The following is a 23,351-nucleotide window of genomic DNA, read 5'->3' on the forward strand; positions in this document are numbered from 1 at the left end:
TTGTTTTCTGGTAACTTGTTATATGGTGGTGCTTCTTGGGCACAAGTCACCTATTCAGGCAATGCTCCAGAATCTCTGCCTTCTGGCCAGTCCATAATCTCTTCCAGGATTCCTGGGAAACTGGGATTTCCCATTGTGTGATCATAGCTACCCACTTACCCCATGTAGCACTGGTTGCCTGATGTGTTGAGGGGATGTTCCCTTTGAACATCCAGTGCAGCACGGGCAAACGTGGTGCCAAGAGAAGACATACTTCTGTTCCAACAACTTCTGAGGCGGTTCAAACCCCCTCATAGGCTGCTAATATCTCCTTTTCAGTTGGAGTGTAGTGGGTTTCTGATCCTCGATAACCCTGGCTCCAAAACCCTAATGGTCAACCTCAGGGTTCTTCTGGTATTCTCTGCCAGAGGCTCCAGGTGAGACCATGCTCCCCAGTTGCTGTGTAGAGGATATTTCGCACAGTTGGTCCTGTTCGAACAGGCCCCAGGGCTACCACACAGGCTATCTCCTGTTTGATCTGCTCAAACGCCTGTTGTTGCTCAAGGCCCCACTCAAAATGGTTCTTCTTCCAGGTCACTCAATAGAGGGGGCTCACAAATTGACTGTAACCTGGAATGTGCATCCTCCAGAAACCCACGAGGCCTAGGAAAGCTTGTGTTTCCTTCTTTTTAGCCGGTGGAGACATAGATGCTATTTCGTTTACTACATCTAGAGGCACATGACGGCATCCATTCTGTCATTTTATTCCCAAGAACTGGATCTCCCATGCAGGTCCCTTTACCTTGCTTTGTTTTATGGCAAAACCAGTTTTGAGAAGAATTTGGATTATTTTCCTCCCTTTCTCAAAAACAACTTCTGCTGTCTTGCCCCACACAGTGATATCATCAGTATATTGCAGGTGTTCTGGAGTTCCCCGCTGTTCCAGTGTAGTCTGGATCAGTCCATGGCAGATGGTTGGGTTGTGTTTCTACCCCTGGGGCAGTTGATTCCAGGTATACTGGACACCGCTCCATGTGAAGGCAAACTGTGGCCTGCACTCTGTTGCCAGAGGAATGGAGAAAAACATATTGGCAATATCAGTTGTGGCACCACTTGGTTGCCTTTGACTCCAGTTCATACTGAAGTTCCAACATGTCTGGCACAGCAGTACTCAGAGGCAGCATGACTTCATTCAGGCCATGATAGTCCACTGTCAGCCTCCACTCCCTATTAGACTTCTGCACTGGCCATATGGGGCTGTTAAAGGGTGAGTGGGTCCTTCTGATCACTCCCTGTTTCTCCAGTAGACAAATTAGCTCATGGATAGGAATTATGGAGTCTCAGTTGGTGTGATACTGCCATTGGTGCACTGTTCTGGTGGCAATGGGCACTTGTTGGTCTTCAACTTGCAGCAATCCCACGATGGAAGGATCTTCTGAGAGGCCAGGCAGGGTAGATAATTGTTTGATCTTCTCTGTATTCACAGTAGCCCATCAATACCCCTTGGGATCTTTGAAGTATATCCTCCTGAGGTAATCAATGCCAAGGATACTAGGGGCCTCTGGACCAGTCACAATGGGGTGCTTTTCCCACTTGTACCCTGTTAAACTCACTTCAACCTCCAATACCAGTAATTCCTGGCATCGCCCTGTCACTCCAGAGATCCAGATGGGTTCTCCACTTCTATGCCTCGATGGCATCAGTGTGCACTGTGCACCCGTATCTACCTCTGTGGATGTGATGTGTCAGGCCATCGAATCCACACAGTCTAGTAGACCCTATCATCCCTTTCCTCCTCCTGGTTGAAGGCAGGGAGCCTCTCTTCCTGTTCCTGGTCAGAGTATTCACTGTCTGACCTTTGCGATGCCAGACCAGAGGTCTTCTCACCAGGATCAAAGGAATTGATCTAAACCCTTTTACGTCTGAGAGGTCGATGATTTCTTTCCTGGGTCTCCACAGCAACTACATGGACAGATTTCCTGGGTGACCCCTTCTTAACCGTTCTCTTCCCTCTTAATTCACATACTCGGGCTTCCAGCTTAGCGGTGGGTTCACCACCCCACTTCTTCATGTCTTCCCCCTGGTCACTCAGAAAGAACCAGAGTTCACCATGTGGCCTGCGCTTGGGGATTTCTTTCCCTCTGACTGGGGCAGGAGGGGACCGATCTCTTGGGTTGCCCCTGAGAGCTGAGGTGCTGGCCCGTGGGAATGAGGAAGTGCCCAGAATTTCTTCTACATTTTGGAGCCAGGAGGACATCACCTCTACAGTTGGTGGATCCATCTTTGGGTAATATACTGTGTGGTGGTTTGGGCTAGGCCTTCCTTGGTGACCAGTTTGTAACCAAGGAAGGGTCCAGATTTACCCAGTATTCCCTACGATTTTTACGTAAGCTGGACTACAAGAAGAAAGGAGGAGAGGCCTTCGCTCTCTTTCCTTCCGGCGGCTTGGAGGTGCAGGTTCCCTGTTGAGTCTGCCGTGTTGGGGAGTGAGGCCTGGTAAGGCCTTGTCGACCTTGGGAGGTAGAGGTTGCCGGCGATCGTTCCGGAGCAACTCTCAGTTGTCCCAAGGAGAGTGGTGGGATATTTCTTTGCTAACTCTTTAGTTACTAGATCTCGGGCTACTGATTAGGATATATATATATATATTTTATTTTGGTTTTGTTCCTTTTCCCTTCCCCCTTCCCTTTCCCTTGTGAAATTGTATATATATTTCAATTGTATATAACTGTAATATAAGTATAAATATATTTATATATATCACTTTAGCTGTCTTTCTCTCGTTTCGGGTTTTCTTAGTTGTTTTTTTTCTCCCTCTTCTCCCTGAGGTTTGGGGGGGGGGGGGACTTCTTGTGGTAAGGTTTGGAGACTTGGCAGGAAACCAGCTTCAAACCATATCAATACTGTTAGCAGGCTGTGAGAATATGATGCAGGGGAGCTTTGAACCACCTTCCTCCACATGGCTATTGTGCAAGGAGCATCCTCTGGGTCTTTGGGGGTATCATCCCTTCTTAGGCTACTATAGGTGATTTCCAGCACTGTTAATTCTCTCAAGTACTGGATACCTTCATCTGCAGTGGCCCACTTTCTTGGGGACCTCATTAGTTCTTCCTTGAATGGATACCTTTCCCTCATGCTTAGGAGGAGCTGTCTCCGAAGACTGCAAATTGTTCTCTCCTTTCCAATTCCTCTTTCAATTTTGTGATCTGTGGCAAGGGATCGCAGCTGTTGGGTTTCATGACCTTCCAGTTGTTGACTATCAGTCCCGTTGTCCCAGTATCAAAGCAGCCAGGTAGGAATCTGCTCACCGGGCTGGCGGCTGCAATCTTTCCGCAAGTCCCGGAGTTCTGATGAGATCAGGGACTGGGTAACCTCAGTTTCCTGTTTGTTTTGTCCGACTTCCTTTACCCAAATCCTTCCACACACCCTGCCACCCAGGAACTGGGCACCTTAGGGCGCATCCCAATATATCCTCACCTAAAGTTTGTTTTCTCCTACACCAGTATAACACCAGATTCCACAAACTCTATAATGTGCTGACAGTATTAGTAACAGTAACATTACTAAACAGCTCACATAAGGATTAACAAGGAGCCCGGGAGACTTCATTATAAAGCCATTTATATCAACATTAGGGAGGGAGGGTGTCTCAGTCTGAGAAGACTGGAATGTTTACTAAAGAGGATGAGTTATAAGATAGACCAAACTCCTCTCTCTCAGTAATTGTAAAATCAGAATTAAGGGGGCTTTAATCGAGGAAGTGTAGAAAAAACAGAAGAAATAACAACCCTTTATTAAAAGATATATGTATGTTGGCAAAAACAGTAACAGAACACAAAAAAACTAGACAGTAATACTAGAAAAGAAAGAGTCTGAAAGAATACTTCTCTGTCCTTTAGTGCAGTCCTAATAGTGGCCTGCAGGGGGAACTGTTCGATCGTTGAAGGTGCAGAGCCTGCAGTTCTCTGTCGTGGTCGGCAGGGGGTGCTGTTGGGCTCCGGTGGTCACCACGTGGGGAGAGGGGTCCAGAGGGAGCAGTCTCGGACTGCGGGAGAAGCCGAGAAGGAAATGGGGGACCCTTCTCTCAGTGGGAGGAAAAAAAGGGAAGGGAAGCAGTTCACTCCCACGGGACTCACCTCTGTCCCAGGTGACAGCGTCTCAAAACTCCTCCCTTCTCTCCTGCGGGCACGTAACTCTCCGATGAAACACAGCAGATCCAGGGAGCGGGACAACCAGGCAAGTCGAAGCCAGCAGTCCGAGTTGACCAGGATGAGAAGTCAAAAAAACCAGATTCCAGTCCCTCTCCCCAAATGCCTGCATGCAGACCCTGTCTCCCCCCAAGAGCCAACTCTGCCGTCTGACACTCTCCCTTCTGAACAGCGTCAGCCCCCCCCCCTCTCTCCCCAACCTCCCTGATGCTCCATCACCGAGGAATGCAGTCTGGCAGAGTCAGTTCCTTTGTAAGGCTAATTACCTCCCTTCCCCCTTCCCTATTCGAAGCTCCACTTCTCTTACAGGGAAGCAGGGAAAGAAAAATTCCTCTCTCAAATTTATAACAGAGGGAAGGGTGTACTCCTCCACTGTCTCCAGATAGCTCACCAGAAGATAACTCCCCCAGCATAACAAGGCTGTTAGTGTAAAAGCAAAGCACGGAGCCATTGTTTATATTAGTATGTTCCTGAAAATTAACAAAATAAAGTGATAAGCAGTGCAACCAGCAAACTCCATGTCCCTCACAGGAGCTTGCTATTCAAATAGCTACTTTTACTATAGCATGCAATATATATATATATATATAAAACTACCTTTATCTCGCCCCAGGTTGGGCATCAGAAAGGACTGTGGTGGGTTGATCTTGGCTGGATGCCAGGTGTGCACCCAGTCACTCTATCACTCCCCTTCCCAGCTGGACAGGGGAGAGAGTAAGGTGGAAAAACAACTTGTGGGTTGGGATAAGGTCGTTTATTTAAAGCGGAAGCTTGCGCGCACAAAAGCAAAGTGAAGCGAAAGATAGCAGGGTTTATTCTCTACTTCCCATGAATAGTGATGGTCGGCCACTCCCGAGAAGCAGTATGCGTAACAGTTCCTCATCAGGCAGCCACTGGAGACAATGAATGCCTGCCTTCCTGCTCCTTGCCTTAGGTTTTTTTATCCCAACTGGCGTCATATGGTATGGAATATCCCTTTGGTTAGTTTGGGTCAACTGACCTGGTTGTTTCCCCTCCCAGGATCTTGCCCTCAATTAAGGAAGGAATGTTGCAGTGCTGATGCTGTGCTTAGCAGTAGCCAAAACACCAGTGTGTTATCAACACCCTTCTAGCTACCAATGCAAAGCACAGCACTGTGAGGGCTGCTGTGGGGAAATGAACTTCAGCTTAACCAGACCCAATACAGTGGGTATCACCAAAACGGTGTCTTATACACACTCTCTGTAATTTCTGATGGACTGTTAATAATGGATCATTTGCAGCAACTGCCCAGGGCACACCTAATGACTCAGTGGTGATAACTCCCCTCTGGGGAGGTATTAGCACCTTCACACCCAGCCTGAGGGGTCATCTTCTGAGACAGTTTGAATGATAATACACGATCCAGTCTGAGAGTCCAAAAACTGAATGATTGTACAAAACTTTCGGTATATCTAGGGTCCAGAGAAGGAGGGACATACATAGTTAGGGTTAAAGGTCCAGGAAGCCCAGGGAGATATTTTTCTTCAGATAAACAGATATTTCTTTATCACAATCACAGCAGATGGGGTAAACAAAGTTATAAAAGGGATTTACCTCTGGAATCTAGAAGTTTATTTAATTAAAAGATAGTGTACACAGGTTTCCCTTGTCTGTGTTTAAATCTCAAGGTTTCTCGCTAAGGTAATTTCTTATGTCTGCTGTGTCATAAAGATTTCATACACTCCAACAATCAAGGACTGAGGGGTCATCTTCAAGGACTTCAAGGTGCTGATTCGATTAGTTAATGGGACAGGAGCACAAGTGGTGTTCACCTCAGTTCCTGCAGTAGCAGGGATGAATGAGGAGACGAGTAGGAAAACTCATAAATAGGTGGCTAAATAATTGGTGCCACCGGCAGAATTTTGGTTTTTTCAACCATGGGGCAAATTCTATGGTACCCAGCCTGCTAGAGTCAGATGGGCTTCATCTATCTAGCAAGGGCAAAAGGACTCTAGCCTGTAAGTTGTCTGGGTTGATCAAGAGGGCTTTAAACTAGGTTTGAAGGGGGAAGGGGTTGAAACCAGGCTCTCCAGAGATGAGCCTGAGGGTGGAAAGTCAGAGTTAGAAGTGAAATCAGCAGCCCAGCTGAAGTGCATGTACACCAATGCACACAGTATGGGTAACAAACAAAAGGAGTTGGAAACCATCATGCAGCAGGAAAGCTATGACGTAGTCGCCATCATGGAAACATGGTGAGATGACTCGCATGACTGGAGTGCTGCCATGGATGGCTACAAGCTCTTCAGAAGGGATAGGCAAGGTAGGAGAGGTGGAGGGGTGACTCTATATGTTAGAGAGTCTCTTGACTCTGTAGAACTTGAAGTCAGTAACGATAAGGTTGAGTGCCTGTGGATCAGAATCAAGGGGAAGGGCAACAAGGTTGACATCCTGGTAGGAGTCTGTTATAGACCATCCAACCAGGATGATGAGGGTGATGAATTATTCTACAAGCAGCTGGCGGATGTCTCAAAATCGCCATCCCTTGTTCTTGTGGGCAACTTTAACCTGCCAGATGTCTGTTGGAAACTCCGCACAGCAGAGAAGAGTCAGTCTAGGAGATTCATGGAGTGTATGTTCCAGTTGGTAAATGAGCCTACCAGGGGTGGGGCCCTGCTAGACCTGCTGTTCACAGAGAGGGACTGGTGGGAGATGTGGTGGTTGGAGACTGTCTGGGGTACAGTGACAACAAAATAATAGAGTTTTCAATATTCAGGGATGCAAAGAGGGTCATCAATAAAACTTCTACCGTGGACTTCTGCAGGGCAGATTTCAGCCTACTCAGACAACTGGTTCAGAGGGTACCTTGGGAAACAGTCCTTGAAAACAAAGGGGTCCAGGAGGGATGGACATGCTTCAAGAAGCAAGTCTTAAATGCACAGGAGCAGGTTGTCCCAGTGTGCCGAAAGGGGAGTTGGCGGGGAAGATGGTCAGCCTGGTTGAACAGGGAAATTTTAAAGGAAATTAGGGGGGAAAAGAGAGCTTACTAACTGTATTCATGCTTAATTAGATGCTGCTATTTTTTTGGTCTGTGGTTGGCCCAGTCGTCTGTGAGAGTTTATTCTTTTCCTGTCAAGTTATGAGACAACAAGCACTGATAAACGAGAACTTTCATCCTTTGAAGGGAGCATCTTGTATAAACTGTAATTAATTGGTACCTCACTATTGGCTGATGGTCCTTCAAGGGCATTTCAAGGAAAAAGTGAAGAGGAGGTTGATGAAGTAAGCCCCCAGACTCATTTAGGAAAGACCCCCTGAGGCATATCACGCAGGTGAGGGGAAATTCCAGAATACCCATGCATGCGCAGAAGAGATGCCACTTGCATAATGGAGGGAGGGACTGAAGGCCTCTAGATGGGCACTGCTGGCCATACCTTCCTGGGTAGACATCACCAATTAATTGTATAAAAAGAAGAGAGTGTGTGATGGGAGTGGAATGCAAGTTTCACATCAAAGGACAATGTTGCCTTTTGCAGGGATGCCCGTCATCTTGTGAGCCTGCCAACACTCCAAGAATGCAGCTTCTGCTATGGGTAATTCTAGGCATTCTGAGATCAGTAAGAACTTCATAAGCAACATCTGAGTCTGAGTGAGAGGGGGAGTCGTACTGAGGGCTTATTTTCCTACTCCTTCCTCTCTCTTGGGTTTTCATTTTGTTGGTCACCTCTTGGTAATAAATATTGTTTTTGCTGAGCTTTCAACAGTGTATGGTTTCAGTTTCAGCATCCTTTCCCGCTACATAATTCTGATGATGAGGATGGGATGCTGAACATGAGACAAACCGTTGCCGGGCCGGGGCCGTGCTGGGGCCACTCTGGGGCTGCACTGGGGCCGCACTGGAGCCCGGTCTGGGCTGGGGTTGGGCCACTTCTTGTTGAGATAACTGGGACCCGGCAGGAGGGGCATTCCTGACAGGTTCGTGCTGCCTCATGTTGAGAGTGTAGCCACCTTGCCGTGTTTTTGTTGACTCTCCTGTTAACTGTGTTGTCTGTCCATTGTGTCGTTGTGAGTTCGGGGTGTTGTTAACGGTACCATAATATCTGTTAAACTGGGGTTTTTCTTGGACCCTACAGTGATGGTGTGTGCAGTGTTGGCTGGTTGCCATCCAACGAGACTCTTTCTGAGTTATGTGTTAGTGTGCGTAAGCGTGTTAGGGGTTGACCACATCCCACAGAGTTACAGCCCACTCCCTCCCTTACTCTGTCCACAAGAGGAGGGATACACCTGTCTGACTACTAGCCCCGTTGTCTCCCTTCCCCCCCCCTCTGTCTACGGAGCAGAGGAATGCACTTCAGACTGGGAGTTTTCAAACTCCAGCCTTGCTCTGATGGGGTTTTTGTTCCCCCTCCCTTCCCTGCCCAGTCCTGAGCAGTCTGGAGGTTTTAACTGGGATCTGTAACGGGCGGGCGGAGGGTTACAAAGGCACGCACCCTTTTGTTTCCCCCCCTCCCTTTTGTTGTACTACTGAATCCCTAATCACCACCCCCCTCGCTCGGTGGCGGTGCCCTGGTGGAGGATTCCCAGAATGGGGTCACACAGCCTCCATCATTGTTCTTCTCAGAAAACCTCTAGACACATGGAGGGTTCCTTTACTCCAGCCCACTTTTTACTCTAAGGAGTCTCTCATTCACACTGCACAACAATCGCTTCATTCCTTCTCCGGTCAATTCCCTTGTGGGAGGATGGAACCGTGGTATTTCGCTCCATACCCTGTACCCCGGTACGTCTCAAGCACACTCACGCACACTCCTCTTTTTTTTTACCCAATTTACCCAGTAAAAATTAAAATAACCCCTTTTTGTGTCTTACCGAATTTTGCATAGGATTTACGATGTCATTGTCTTTTTACTGTCTGTACCGGTCAGTCTCTTCTCTTTATTCTCTTTGTTTCACAGTCGTCCATCCTGGGTCTTTTCCTCTCAACCGTCCTGAAGGAGGGTTCCCAACCCCCCTAGACCACTGAACTCGACGGGGTGCACCTTCCAGGAGAGTTGGTCCTCCCCGTCTCGGGCTGGTGGACGTTCAGATCCCAGCGGTGCCTCCAAAATTGTGAGAAAAACTTCTTTCTTGAATTTAGAAGGACGGAAAAAACTCACGAAACAAAAGAAAGAATTTTATTCAGCGCACTGGGTCTAGTCTCACGTTGAGTTCTTCAGGGAGAAAAGACCCTTTGGGTTTAAATTTCATGTGTTTTATAGCTTTACAAAAATCCCACCTTTTTCAGATAAGCTTAATATATTCACTTTTACCTAAAAAGGTTTCTTTTCTCTGAAAAGGGACTTATCCTTTTTAATTGGTCACTGGCCATCCCCTGTCAAAAGTGATGGATCTTCCTTTGTTCTTAACCCAAAGAGAGAAAAGAAACCCCTGTGTACCAAACTCTCACATGACCCCAAAAGATTTTAAGTTTTAGGAAATTTTATATTTCCCTTAACTGGTCGAATAAGGCCCTGACACCCAAGTCCACTCTGAGACTTGGATATCTTACAACTTTGCAATACGCCTATAAACTCATATTTTTATTTCTCATAGAGGCAGGTACCTCGCTCCAAAACAGTCAGCAGTGGTTCTCCCAGGGCTTATCCCAGCAGCACTGGCAAGGCAAGGGACTGAGGCCGATGGCAGTGTCAAGGAGGGGAGACTCCTTCTCAAGGGGTTGTGTGGGGGTGTTATAAGGGGACATACAGACTTCTAAAGTCCCATTTGTCAGTAATTTATCTATGATGGGCTTAAGACCTACTCTTCCTTCTTGAGAAATAGGATATTGTTTTATTTGTATTGGGCGATTGGGATCAATGGTTTCTATTTTTATGGGGTCGATTTTTAATTTCCCCACTTGGTCTTCTGAGGCCCATACACTGGGATTAATCTTTTCCTCATCCTCCTCTTTGAGAGTCATTATTTTAACTCTTATTTCTCCTTCTTCTGGCACAACTCCTATTCCCAGGGAAACTTGTAGGTCTCTTCCCAAAAGATTGCAGCCTGCTTCAGGTACTAACAGTAAGTCTCCCACTGTAATTTTGGTTTCTCCCTCAATTTGGGCTTGTTTTATTAGAGGCACTGGAAATCCCTCTCCCTTTGTTCCAATTACTCTAATTGTGCCTTTACTGGTTTTACAACCTTGAGGAATTTTGATTATACATGATTGATCCGCGCCAGTATCCACAAGAAATTCATATTCTTCGTCCTGGGGGCCTAATCTCAGCTTTATCAAGGGTTTCTTATTATGTTTCTCTCCCAGGAAATAAAGCCCCTGACTTCCCTAATCCCTTTTGGTTTCTTCAAACAGTTTCAAGTCCTTCTGTCTCTTGGGGTAGTTTCTCTTTAGATGACCTTTTTCCCCACAATAGTAACATTCAAACTCTTGAGCCCTTGAGACAGTTCGCTGGGGTTTGTCTGTATTAACACCCCCCTTTTTCCATTCTCCTTTAAAACTCTTCCTCTCATTTGATTTTACACCTTTTTGTGATTCTCGGATGGCAGCTACTAAAACTTTTGCCTTTGTTTTTGCTTTTTCATCATGTCTTCACACATAAACCTTTTGTGCTTCTCTCAGTAAATCTTCAAGCCCCCGGTTCAGCCAATCGTCTAATTTTCCTAATTTTTTTCAGATATTGCTCCAGGAACTACTTACAAAGTGGACCTTTAGTACCCCTTGTCCAGTTGGAGTTTCTGGGTCAATCCCTGAGTATTGCTGTAAGTCTTTTCTTAACCTCTCTAGCCACGCACTCAGGGTTTCATCTTTTTCCTCCTGACTTTTAAATGCCTTTGTGACATTCTGCCCACAAGGTACAGTTTCTTTAATCTCCCGTATTATTAAGGTACGATAATCTGCCATGTGTTGTTGGTCTACGACAGAATTATGGTCCCAATTGGGAGGATTAATGGGCATTTTATTGTCCCCTGGGGGGGCCTAATAGGTTTTCCCTATCCCGTATTCGTACTCCTGCCATTTGTATCATCTTTCTCTCTTCTGGGTTGAATAGTATTCCCAGAATGGATTGCATTTCTCCCCAAGTAAATGTATTGGGTCCTAAGAATTGATCTAGTTGTTCAGTTACCCCTAAGGGGTCTTCTAATAATCTCCCCATCTCTTTCTTAAATGCCCGAACTTCACCTGAACTTAGGGGAGCATTTACAAATCCAATTCCCCCTTGTGCTCCTCCTAAGGGCACTTCCCTAAGCGGATATAATTTCTGTGTTGAATGTAACCATTCATGTTCCTCACTAGAGTTGTCTTGATCTACTAAAAGGGTTCTAACTTCCCTTGGGGTGGTTCACCTTTTCCTCTGACTCTTATGTTTTTCGGGACTCTCACTCTTACGATTTTGCAGGGTAGTGGAGTCTGTTGTTAAAGGAGGTTATACAGGGGGAGAATTACTCAGAGGCGCCGTGGGAACAGCAGTCGAAGGGGGCTGTAAGGAAGGTGGTGAAAGGGGCTGTGGACGGGGTTGTAAAAGGGGTTGGGAAGAGGGTTGTAAAAGGGGTTGAGGAGGGGATGGATTATAGGGTGGAGGTAAATTGTCTAATGGTTCCCATTTGGTTTCTATTAATTCTTTTTCGGTTGGCCTTTCTTTCGTTAACTTATAAACTTTAGTAGGTTCTGGTCAAACCTCCTCTTTCCAGCAAGCAGCATATTCACTTTCTTCAGGGTTAATTGGCTCCTTGCTGTTTACATAAATGTTGAGAGCTTGGCATATCCAACCCTCAAATGATCCATACACAGGTCAAGAGATATCATCATCCCTTATCTTTTCTTTAGTCCACTCAATCATACAGAACTGAATCATTTTTGATTTCTCCTTATTTTTGGTACTCTCTCATTTTCCCAGTTTAAGATCATTACCCCTAGAGGACTGTCAAGGGGTATATCTGGCAATGTCTGCCTGCTCCCTTCCTTCCTGAGGCAACTTAATTTACTGATTCCTTGCCCCATAGTTCCAAGGTTCCTTCTAAAGTCTTCCTGCCTTCCTGCCGACCCTCTGGGATCCCTTCTAGGGTTTTTCACCGACACAGAGGTCCCTTCTGAAAAACTTTCACTGACCCCAGAGGTCCAATCAACAATTCAATCGCTTTGTCCCTTCACCTGCTGTGCCCCTTGCAGGGAGACAGAAACAAGGTTATAAGGACTCCGCTCTCGTTTTGCAGCTACGCTGTGTCTCATTCACTCATTCACTCCAACCTCTCTATCCGCCCCCCGAATGATACTTACGGTCCGTTGTTCTCACTCGGGTCTTCGTGCACAAGAATTATGGGCCTTTTGCTGCAGCACTTTGGGAGCTTATTAATTCCTTACTTTCACCATATATATGTGGTACCCTGGTCCTGTTGGGACACTAGGCCTGTGAATAGGTTGCTGAAAAACAGCGGGCACACTCCTATGCCAGGCACTAAATATTCCCCAGAACACAGAGGGTATCACGTTGGGCAGAGTCACCAAGTTTGTGAGAAACAAGAGTCTCAGAGTCTGGAGATTTCCAGTTAGAATTTATTATATGATGAAAGCAAAACACCGTTGGGTGCACAAGCGGAGTTTCTGTGACTCCATATGTTTGTCACCCCGAAAGCAGGCACAGTGTTCTACATTTATTCTCAGCTACTTCATGCATATTCATTATACACAAGCATAAACATTATACATTGTTATGTCAGGAATTCAACATATGTTTTTCTTAGACTAGTTTGTTATCTATACACAAGCATAAGTCAGGAATTCAACGGATGTTTTTCTTAGACTAGTTTGTTATCTATAAAAATTTGTAAATTCTCATAACTTCGATAGGAAAGTGTTATCTAGTTAACTAAACAGAGTCTCCTCACTATAAATTTTGTACAAGGTAAAAGGGAGGTATTTTGTTTTATGTCTTTATACGGGTCCAATTAAGTTTTACAATTTGTTTTTCTTTTTCCTTTAGGTTATACTGACCTTACTTGTTTTCTTTTAATTGGAATGCTTGCACGAATCATTCCTTTCAATTATCACATTGATGTTGATTGACTTTTGTGTTTAAGTATGATTGAAAGCTCTGTGATAGTCAGTGATTTTAAGGGGTCTCTGGTGTGTGTGTGTTTCTCCAATATTTAATAGGATATGAATCCATAGATTGATTGTTACTATGAGTGGATACACATACAGGGTCTTTTTCTCTCTCTCTGTTCTCCCCAACACAAACTTTCAGAAACCTTGTGGAAAACCTAATTCCTTGAGATCTCCTTTGCCTGATTTGCTTAAAAACTTGCCAACATGAGCCATGGTGGAGGGAGAGGGGTACTAAACTGCTCATCTACATTCACACAGAAAGCAGAGTTGCAGACAAACCCCAGATCTTTTTGGATCTCTTATGTCCTTGGTTTAGGATATAATACGCATTGACCTCTTTGAAAATGTGACCCTTATTCAGGTTTGTGTGTGAGAGCTGATATCTGCAAATTTCTGGTGGCATATTTCTTTCAGTCAAGAAAACAAGTCATAATATGGCTTGTTACTGTGCAAAAGGGGGATGGACCTTCTTGATCAAGATCAAATGCAAAGTGCTTTGCATGAGGTTCTGGGTGCCCTTTAGCCTTTGATCCTTCTCCCCCTCTGTCTCCTCCTCTTTCTTTTTCCTTTTCTTTGCTTTCTTTGTTGCTTTGTAGCCCTAGTATTTGCTACTAAAAGAAAAACAAAGTAGTGTTGTGCAGTGAAATGGGGCTGCATAGAACAAAATCCCACCTTGCTTTTCCATTTGGTGGCTCCACTCAATTGCATTCTGCCGTGGGCTAGAGTCTTAGTTGCTAAAACACCATGACATGAAAGTCTGAGGTCTCTTAGAGCTCCCTTCATGTATGTATGAAAGATTTCTGTTCCTCAGTCAAACCTTGATTTTTGTGTTTAGTGACTAGGTGGACCAAAACATGGGACAAGTCCTGAGCTTCAAGTGACAGTTCTGTGAATGGAGGCCTGAATTCCCTGCTCCTGGGTCCATGAAGCCCCAGCATGAACCTGATAGTAGTAGTCAGTGTCTGAAAGGAGTCTTTTACTATTGACAGGGAAGATAAGGTGAATGAGGTTCTCTGGCCCTTTTCTCCCATCTCAGACACCAGGAGGTATCTAAACATCAACTTAGTGCCACAAACCATGATGAGAAAATGAAGTCCCATGAGTAGTGCAATGATCTGCAAGTCACTGTTGCCTTCTTGTGAAGGTTTCTTATCTGTTGTCATCCAGGACAACTAGTGTCACCACATTAAAGGTAAAGGACAAAATAATATCAAGAAAATGAGGGCAAGGAGCAAGATTTGTTAGGGTCTGGAAGTACTCCCAGCTTGCACCGTGGGGTGTTGTGCCATGTTCAAGACCCCTAAGCCAGCTGAGTGGCGGTAATCTGGCAGCAAGAAGAGATGGCATGAAAACCCCATACCTCCTAGAGAGGTGTCACATGAAAAGGGGAGATTTCCTCGACCCGTAGTGTTTGATTAGTCTGTCAGTGCCCCAGTGTCTCGGTTTATTGGCAATGTGTCCCAAGGGGCGGGACCTCTGATGGAATATAAACCCCTACCCCAAAATTACAAAAAATGAAAATTAATAACAATTTTACTAAAAACAGAGAACAAAACAGAATAAAACAACCATCAAACAATAACAGAGAAAATGTCACCCAAAATCACTCTTTCACCTTTGCGCCGTCAAGGGGGCAAAGCAGTCTCGATGTGGCCATGTGGTCCCAATGTAGACTGGGCAAAGTCGCATGAGCAGCAACAACGGCAGCAGCCATGTGGGAGTCTGACTCCGGTCAGAGACACTGGCAGCAGCAGCAGCGGCGGTGCAGCGACTCTGAGGTTAGAGGTGCTGGCAGCGACAGGAAGTCGGCGTGGGGCAGTGGCAGGGTAGTGTTGTTGAAAAAGCAGTGGTGGCGGCAGCCACACAGGAGTGGCAACTGCGGTTGACAGAGGCTCTAAGTGTTGACTAACCAAGTGGCCTCTGCTAAATGTTGATCCCAATGTTTGAAAGTCCCCTTGCCCAATGCCTTTAGTTTTCAACAGTCCATTCAAGGGTGCGTTCAACCTTCCCAGTGGCTGGTGCATGGTAGAGGATATGATATATCTACTCAATACCATGCTCTTTAGCCCAGGTGGTAACTAGGCTATTCTTGAAGTGAGTCCCATTGTCTGACTCAATTTGTTCAGGGGTGCAATGTCACCACAGGACTTGCTTTTCAAGGCCCAGGATGGTGTTCTGGGCAGTGGCGTGAGGCACAGAGTACTTTTCCAGCCAGCCAGTGCTTGCTTCCACCATGGTGACTACATAGTGTTTACCTTGACGAGTTTGCAGCAGTATGATGTAATCAGTCTGCCAGGCCTCTCCATATCTATACTTAGTCCATTGCCCACCATACCATAGGGGCTTTACTTGCTTCACCTGTTTGATTGCGGTGCATTTTTCACAATCGTGGAACAACCCGGGAGATAGTGTCCTTGGTTAAATCCACCGCTCAGTTTTGTGTCCACCTATAGGCGGCATCATGGGCCCATTGAGCTAGGAACAACTCTCCTTTCTCCTGCCAATCAAGGTCTAACTGTGACACTTTGACTTGGGCAGCTCAGTCTGCCTGTTCATTGTTTCGATGTTCTTAATTTGCTCATCTTTTGGGCTAGTGTGCTTCTACATGGCAGACTCCCATAATCAGCTTCTCTCCCCAGACCACAATGTCTTGCCACATTTTGGAAGCTATTATACCCCGGTCCAGCTTTCTTGAGTGTACATTTTTATTTTAGACTTCAAGAGATTTTGCCCACATGAACTCTTGCAAAATCTCTGGTTCTTTGATACCTTGAGTTCATGTCTGGAGAAAAGGTTACACACTTTTCTCTAAGAGACTTCTTTTAATTTGGTGAGAAAACAGGCATTTTGGCAAAAAGGGTTTACAGACATAACATGCAACTTCACAAAAGCATTACAACAGGCTACTGGGACTAGCAAGCATTGCTATAGAGTAGGAAACCTTTGTTACACCCAGTAAACTCAAAACTTTATGCAACTTAAGTGAGATACCTGCAACTTAAGTGAAATACAGAAAATAGGTGTTTAAGTTACCCGCAAGAGGAAGAAAAGAGTAAAGGAAGAGAGATTAAGAGAAGAAAGAATAAAGAGAGAAAAATATAGTTACCACTGGAAGGTCACATGTTGACAGCTTCGAGGACAGCAGGCCAGGACAAGATGGAGACCTCGTGCGTGCCTCTTTATCTACTGTGGCCACTCCCCCCAGGCAGGACTTTTGAATCACTGACTATTCACTGTCCCTCTAGCCAAAGTGAGGGGTGCCACAGCCAATCAGAGGCTCTGGGGGGTGTGGTGTGGGCAGGTTACTAGGTGAACCTTATTGACTGACAGATCCCCCATGCAGCTTTCCATGCCATGTGTCTGCTGACCCCAGTGGCCATCTTGACTACAGGCCTTACATGTGCCTTAGTGCCATGAGGCTGCAGATTATGTGTCTGCAGACCTAACCTAGCCCTCCCCCCTGCCATACACACTCACAAAGATGGTTGATTCAACCCATCAATCAAACTACCCCGTGAGATATGAATCCAGTCTCTGACATCAGCCCAGATGGGTTCCCCTTTACATCACCAGTTGTCCTTCTTCCATCTGTCCAGCCACCCCCACAGAGAGTTGACCACTATCCATGAGTCAGTGTAGAGGTAAAGTCCTGCCCACTTCTCTCCTTCAGCAATATCCAAAGCCAGCTGGATGTCTTTGAGCTCTGCAACTTGACTCGATTCACCTTGTCCTTCTGTGGATTCTGTGACTTGGTGTGTGGACCTCCATATGGCTGCTTTCCATTTCTGGTTTGTCCCTAGAATGCGACAGGAACCATCATTGAAAAGAGCGTAACGCTTTTCGTCCTCTGGTGGTTGCTTGTATGGTGGAGCTTCCTCAGCACGTGCCACCTGTTCTTCCTCTTCATCTGCCAGACCAAAATTCTCACCTTCAGGCCAGAACTCTGGATCTCTTTCCCCCCGTGGTGTGGAGCGGCCCAGTTCTAGTTCCATTTCCATCTGAGGAACCATTTCTGACGGTTTGGGTGGATGGGGGGGGAGACTCCAGCGCCAGGAGTTTCTTCAGGTCCTGAGCCTGGAGGGGAGAGGTACTCTCCCCTCCCCACGTGGTCCCATGGCTGCCACAGAGACAGCACACAGGGCACAGAGAGGAGGCAAAAGAGAGTTTATTGTTGGGGGGGTTACATTTATAGGCTTAGGAAGATTCACAGAGTAACCAATTACAGGTTGCAGGAAGGGGTTAACAACCAATAGGAAGGGGTAAAAAGGGACCAATGAGAATACCTTAGGACATCTTCCCAGGACATTCCTGCATGGGAGACAATAGTCCTTCACAGGGGGTGTCGGGAAGAAGAAAGCATGAGTTAGCAAAGAGACTACAAAAAGCCATTTTGAAACATGTTTAAACCACAGTTTTCTCATATACTGCAGATTTACTGCCACACAGAGCAATTTGGATTTCCAATTCAGGGGCGCTACATGATCAGGGCAATTCACTTACTCCATGTGCCCTCAGTGGCATGATGCGTGGAGGGAACCTTTCCTTTGAACATCCACCCCAGCACTGGTAGTCAGGGTTCCGGCAAAAGCTGTGCTTCTGTGCCGATCACTTCTGAGGTAGCTTGAACTCCTTCATAGGCTGCTAGAATCTCCTTTTCTGTTGGAGTGTAGTTGGCCTCAGTCCCTCTGTAGCTTTGGTTCCAGAATCCAAGTGGTTGTCCTTGAGTCTCCCCAGGCACCTTCTACCAGAGGCTCCAGGAAAGACCATTTTCCCTGGTTGCAGAGTAGAACATATTCTTCACCTCTGGTCCTTTCCTGACTGGCCCAAGGGCAACAGCATGAGCAATCTCCTGTTTGGTCTATTCAAAGGTTTGTTGCTGTTTGGGACCCCACTGGAAATCGTTCTTCTTGCATGTTATGAAGTAGGGAGGACTTTACAATCTGGCTGTATTCTGGGATGTGCATCCTCCAGAAACCTACGGTGGCTAAGAAAGCTTGTGTTTCCTTTTTGCTGGTCAGTGGGGACATTGCTGTTATCTTGTTGATGACTTCCATTGGGATCTGACGGCACTGGTCTGACCATTTCACTCCCAGGAACTGGATTTCTCGCTCAGGTCCTTTGACCTTACTCCATTTGATGGCAAACAGAGCTTTCAGGACAATCTAGATGATCTTTTCTCCTTTATTAAAGACTTCTTCTGCCGTGTTCCCTCATACAATGATGTCATCGATGTACTGCAGGTGTTCTGGAGCTTCATCCTTCTTCATTCAAGTCACAGTAGTCCACTGTCAATCTCCATTCTCCACTGGGTTTACGCACAGGCCAAATGGGGCTATTGAAGGGTGAGCGAGTCTTGCTGACCACTTCTTGCCTCTCCAGCTCACGGATCATCTTATGGATGGGGATCACAGAGTCTTGGTTCGTGCGGTATTGCCATCAATGCACTGTTGCAGTGGCGATTGGCACCTGCTGTTCTTCAACCTTTAGCAATCCCACAGCAGAAGGATTCTCTGAGAGGCCAGGTGTAACAGGGAAGGGTGGAAAAAACCAGGGGAAAAACAGGTTCGAGGGATCCTGGTACGTGAATAAACCAAACACCGTTGCTAGTTGGCAAACAATAGCTATTTATTAGAAACAGGTGGCAAACAGGGAAAAAAAGGTGAATAAAAACAGGCGCCTGAGGGAAAAGAATTAGGGCCAAGGAGGACAAAGTGCACAGAAACCCAAGTAAGATATCTCTATACCCCATACTCACCCAGGTGTCACCTATAAGATAATCTTACCCATCCTAACCAGTAATGAAACCTCTCTACGGCAGTTGCGTGTTCCGGAGGGGTGGCAGGCTCCCACGTGCAGCAGGCGTCCCCACTAAAAGCATCTTGATCCATCGTGAAGAGCCAAAGCTTCCCCTCCTAGACACGAGTCTGCCTTTTTAAAGTTTATTGAGAGCACCTGCCCCGGGGAGGCATGGCCAGTACCGCCCCGTCAGGGGCTCTCAATCCCACCCCTACTGTTATGTAAGTGCACCCCTCCTGCGCATGCGTGAGCACTTTGGAAATCCCCTGACGCAGGCGCAGTGAATTGGGGGGGGTCTTTCCAATTGAGTCTGGGGGATGGCCTTCAGCACCATCATCATCACTTTGTCCTCTAACTGCCCTTGAAGAGAAATGGGCCAATCACAACAGACCAATTAAAATAGTTTACACAGAAACTCTCTCTCCAAGACCAAGTTCACTGCTTTATCAGCAGACTTGGCAGGAGAAAACATAAACTTTTGCAGGTGGCTAGGGCCAAAACACAGACCAAAAATAACATCCCAACTTCGCCCCGATACACCAGGCAATGCATTCAACTGTTTAATCCATTCTGTCTCTACGGCAGCTATCCCTAAGGCCCACGGATGTCCTTTTGGATCTTTAAAATATCCATTCTTTAGGTAATCAATACCCAGGATACATGGGGTGTCTCTGCCACTCCTTCCCCATCAAACTCACTTCATCTTCCCCCACTGTCACCTCTTGAGAACTCCCTGTCACCCCAGCAATTGAAACAGACTCCACCCCACATGTCCTGATGGCATTACAGTGTCTTGTGCACCAGTGTCAACCAAAGCTTTGTATTCTTGTGTGTCTGATGTGCCAGACCATCGAATCCACACAGTCCAATAGACATGGTTATTCTGTGCCTCCACCTGGTTAGAGGTAGGACCCCTCTAATGCTACTTTCAGCAATCGCAGTTTTCTCTCTGTGAATACATACAGGAGGTCCCTTCCAAGGGATTAGACATGTTATCATCTCTCTGGTTTTGTCTAGAGGCTTTCCCACAGGAGACTGGGGCTACACCCATCCTCATGGACTTACTTCCGGTCATTTTTCCTTTTAACTCCTGTGCCCTTGCAGACAAAGCATAAGTGGGTTTTCCATCCCATTTCCTCATGTCTTCCCCATGTTCACATAGGAAGAACTACAGGTTGCCTTGTGTGGTGTACCTCCTCTCCCTAGCCAGGGGATGCCTGTTCCAGATAGCAGTGGCTCCAGTTTGCACTGGCAAGACATGGACAATGCTCTCTTTAAACTCCTCTCTGAGTTTTTTGTCATCATTTTTAACTTCCTCAGTTAGTGCCCACAGGGTCGCAACTAATTTCTCTACAGAGGAGATATGGGCCTGTAAAGGGGCAGGGACCATCTCATTATATGTCCTTAGTTTACTCATCATAGCTCCCACTGTTTTTTGGTTTTCCTTCCAGTGTATTGTCACCAGGAGATTAGCATATACGAGTGACCCTGCACGTCCAAGGTTACACCATATCTGTGATGTATACTTGACCTTGCTGGGGTCGCTACTGGATTGTCTGTCCCTTGCAAAAAGTATCTCTAACAGTGCCATTTCTCTTGGGCGTTGGATCTCTTCTTCCATGGTCTTCCAGGTGCAAAGATGATGCCCCTGCAGGTCGTCTCTATAAGCAAACCTCTCTCTTACGCTTCTTAAAAGCCTTGTCCAGAGATGAAGTGGTTTTGCCTCCCCATCATTGTCTACCAGGCAAACTGATTTGGTCTTATATTTTCTCTTTTGGGTAGGGGCAACTTCTATTGGCTTGGGGTTTCCCTTTCATTTTGCTACATTCTGAGTTGCCATGGTGTCAGGTGTTTTGTTCCCTTTCTTTTCCTCCTGGAGGTGATCCACCATACCAAGCAGTTTTTGGTAGGCAGTGGCCAGGGCTCTGCATGCAACCACAAACTGCCCCTCCATAGGTCTACCATGGTACTTTTCCCTTGCCAATCGCATCACCTTGACAGGGTCCTGCAGTTGTTCAAGGGTGAACTTCCAGGTCATTGGAGCAGAAACATTCTCCAAGAACTTACCCATGTCCTCCCATGACCCATGCCACTCAAAACTATCCAATCCTGGGGCGGGCTTCTGGGCACCTTCCTGATAGATCTTGGTCCTACCTTCATACATGAGATAGACCATAATGATGCAACCTTGCAGACATACGGCAAAGAGTAAGGTATCTCTAACATCTAGGGGGAATTTAAACTCTTCAAAAACTGTTGTGGTGGACCTGAAGGAGAAATGGGTGAAAGATTGGGAAAAAACACTCCCCTACATTTCTCCCCCAGAATGGGTGTCATTATTGCTAAACCCCCAAGGATAACAGTTTAGGTAATTATAGGAAAACAGCCCTGAAGACACATTCCAAAGGAGATTTATAGGTATTGAATGTACCACCCCACAGATCCAAGTTAAGAACTGAAAAATAACCACAGCTACCTTGGTTTTAGAACCTATTTTGAGAGAAACATCTATGAATGGGAAATACGTATGCAGGAATACATGCCAAATAAGTCAAACAACATGATGCCTGAGGGGTTCTATATCCAATACACAAATGGATTATTCAAAACTGTTGTTCTTTTTCCACTTTTCCTCTCAGTGCCTCTTGTTGGGCGCAAATTATTGTCTTAGTTTATTGACAATGTGTCCCAGGAGGCGGGACCTCCAGTGGAATAGGAACTCCTCCCCCTAAAATTACAAAAAAATTTGAAATTATGAGGCGTTCGAGTGGAGTATGAAAATGAATAACAATTTTACTAAAAACGGAGATCAAAACAGACTAAAACAATGATCAAGCAATAACAGAGAAAATGTCACCCAAAATCACTCTTTCAACTCCCCGTCACTGAGGCAGCAACGCAGTCTCGACGCAGTCATATGGTCCCGATGTAGGCTGAGCAAAGTTGTGGCTGTGCAAGCAGTAACAATGGTGGCAGTGGTGGAGGTGCAGTGACTCTGAGGTGATGCAAGAGCAGCAGGTCCAGTTAGAGGTGCCGGCGGCAGCAGGAAGCCAACACAGAGCAGGGGCGGGGCAACATGGTCAAAAAAGTGGCAATGGCAGCCACACAGGAGCAGCAACTCCAGGCAGGGACGGTGCGGGTCTGCCAGGTGCCCTGCGGTGCTGAGGTGGTGCAGTTGAAAAAGTGGTGGTGGGACAGCTCTAGGGGTGCAACCCTCTTGGTTGCAGTCCCAGGAACCAAAAGAGAGCAAGGTCCCCTTGTGCCAACAGTTTTATTCTCCTAAATTCTTGTGGAATTTGTCCTGGCAGGAGCCCTCCTCCCTCCCTGCTCCCCCCCCCCCCCATGGAGGGGGGGTCCCCCCACGCTTCTCCAGAAACCACATGATGGCATGGAGAAATTTAGGTAAACCATAACACCCAGGAAAACCAAGACCCTTGTGCCCAACCAGTCTGTCAACATTCCATTATGGGGACCCTCCACTGAACAGTCCTGCTAGATCAGAGGGTGATTTGACTGCCCTTTTCAGGGAACTACACCAACAGTGTAAGAGAGACCCCTCAGCAGCACCCACTGCCAGCATCTGCTAGTGCCTGGGAAGGACTCACACTGACAGTTTAGGTGTAACTTGAGTGACTTCAGTCATAAATACATTTTTTACTGATTGGTGTAAAATTCTCTTGCTTTGCTTTTAAAGATCCAGTCAAAAAAATGCAGAGTGCACGCCCAGTGGGGGGTGGTCATACCTTGGAGGTGGGTAACTTTGGGATGGAGGCAAGTGTTAATATTACAATTAGGCTTTAATGAACCAAGTTCATCTGAGAAGAATGATTTCACCAGATTTCACCACCATTGTAGGCTCAGCAGCAAGACATCTTTTCTTATCTCCCTTAGTTGACAGGTGCTATGCAGGTTATGAGCTACAAAGTACCACTGATTTCCCCTCCCTGCAAGGATTTCAACAGAGACTGGCCACGGTATCTCCACTCCACCCTCCGTTCCATCCCCCTTTGGCAGGTTCTTATGGTTGCAGATTGTGTGTATGGGAAATCATCGTGGAATAGGTTTTGTGTATGCCAACTGCATTCCATCCAGGGAGTAGCAGTTGCATTTTACCCTATAATTTCTGTACGGTTATAACTTCTGTTAGGATGTGAATATAACTTCCTAGTTTCCTCAAATTTTTACCCCCAACCATCTTCCCACAAGAGGATAAAGGGCATTCTTGCCCTGAAAAATATCACATTTTTGATTGTTTTATCTTAGGTGGTCAGGTTCCTCTACTAGGAAGGCTGGGATGGAGGAACGCAGCTTGC

At 46.3% G+C, this 23,351-nt stretch overlaps 1 long non-coding RNA gene across 1 annotated transcript; it reads left to right on the forward strand.

Moving 5' to 3' along the window:
• The first annotated feature begins 461 nt into the window (after window positions 1-461).
• Window positions 462-19,380, forward strand: LOC113959090. The gene is made up of 3 exons (XR_003531700.1): window positions 462-559; window positions 3,958-3,960; window positions 19,367-19,380. It is a non-coding gene; the product is annotated as an uncharacterized LOC113959090 (long non-coding RNA).
• The last annotated feature ends 3,971 nt before the right edge of the window (window positions 19,381-23,351 follow it).

Source organism: Corapipo altera, unplaced genomic scaffold, assembly GCF_003945725.1.
Source record: "Corapipo altera isolate COAL_440 unplaced genomic scaffold, ASM394572v1 61085, whole genome shotgun sequence".
NCBI classification, from domain to species: Eukaryota; Metazoa; Chordata; class Aves; order Passeriformes; family Pipridae; genus Corapipo; species Corapipo altera.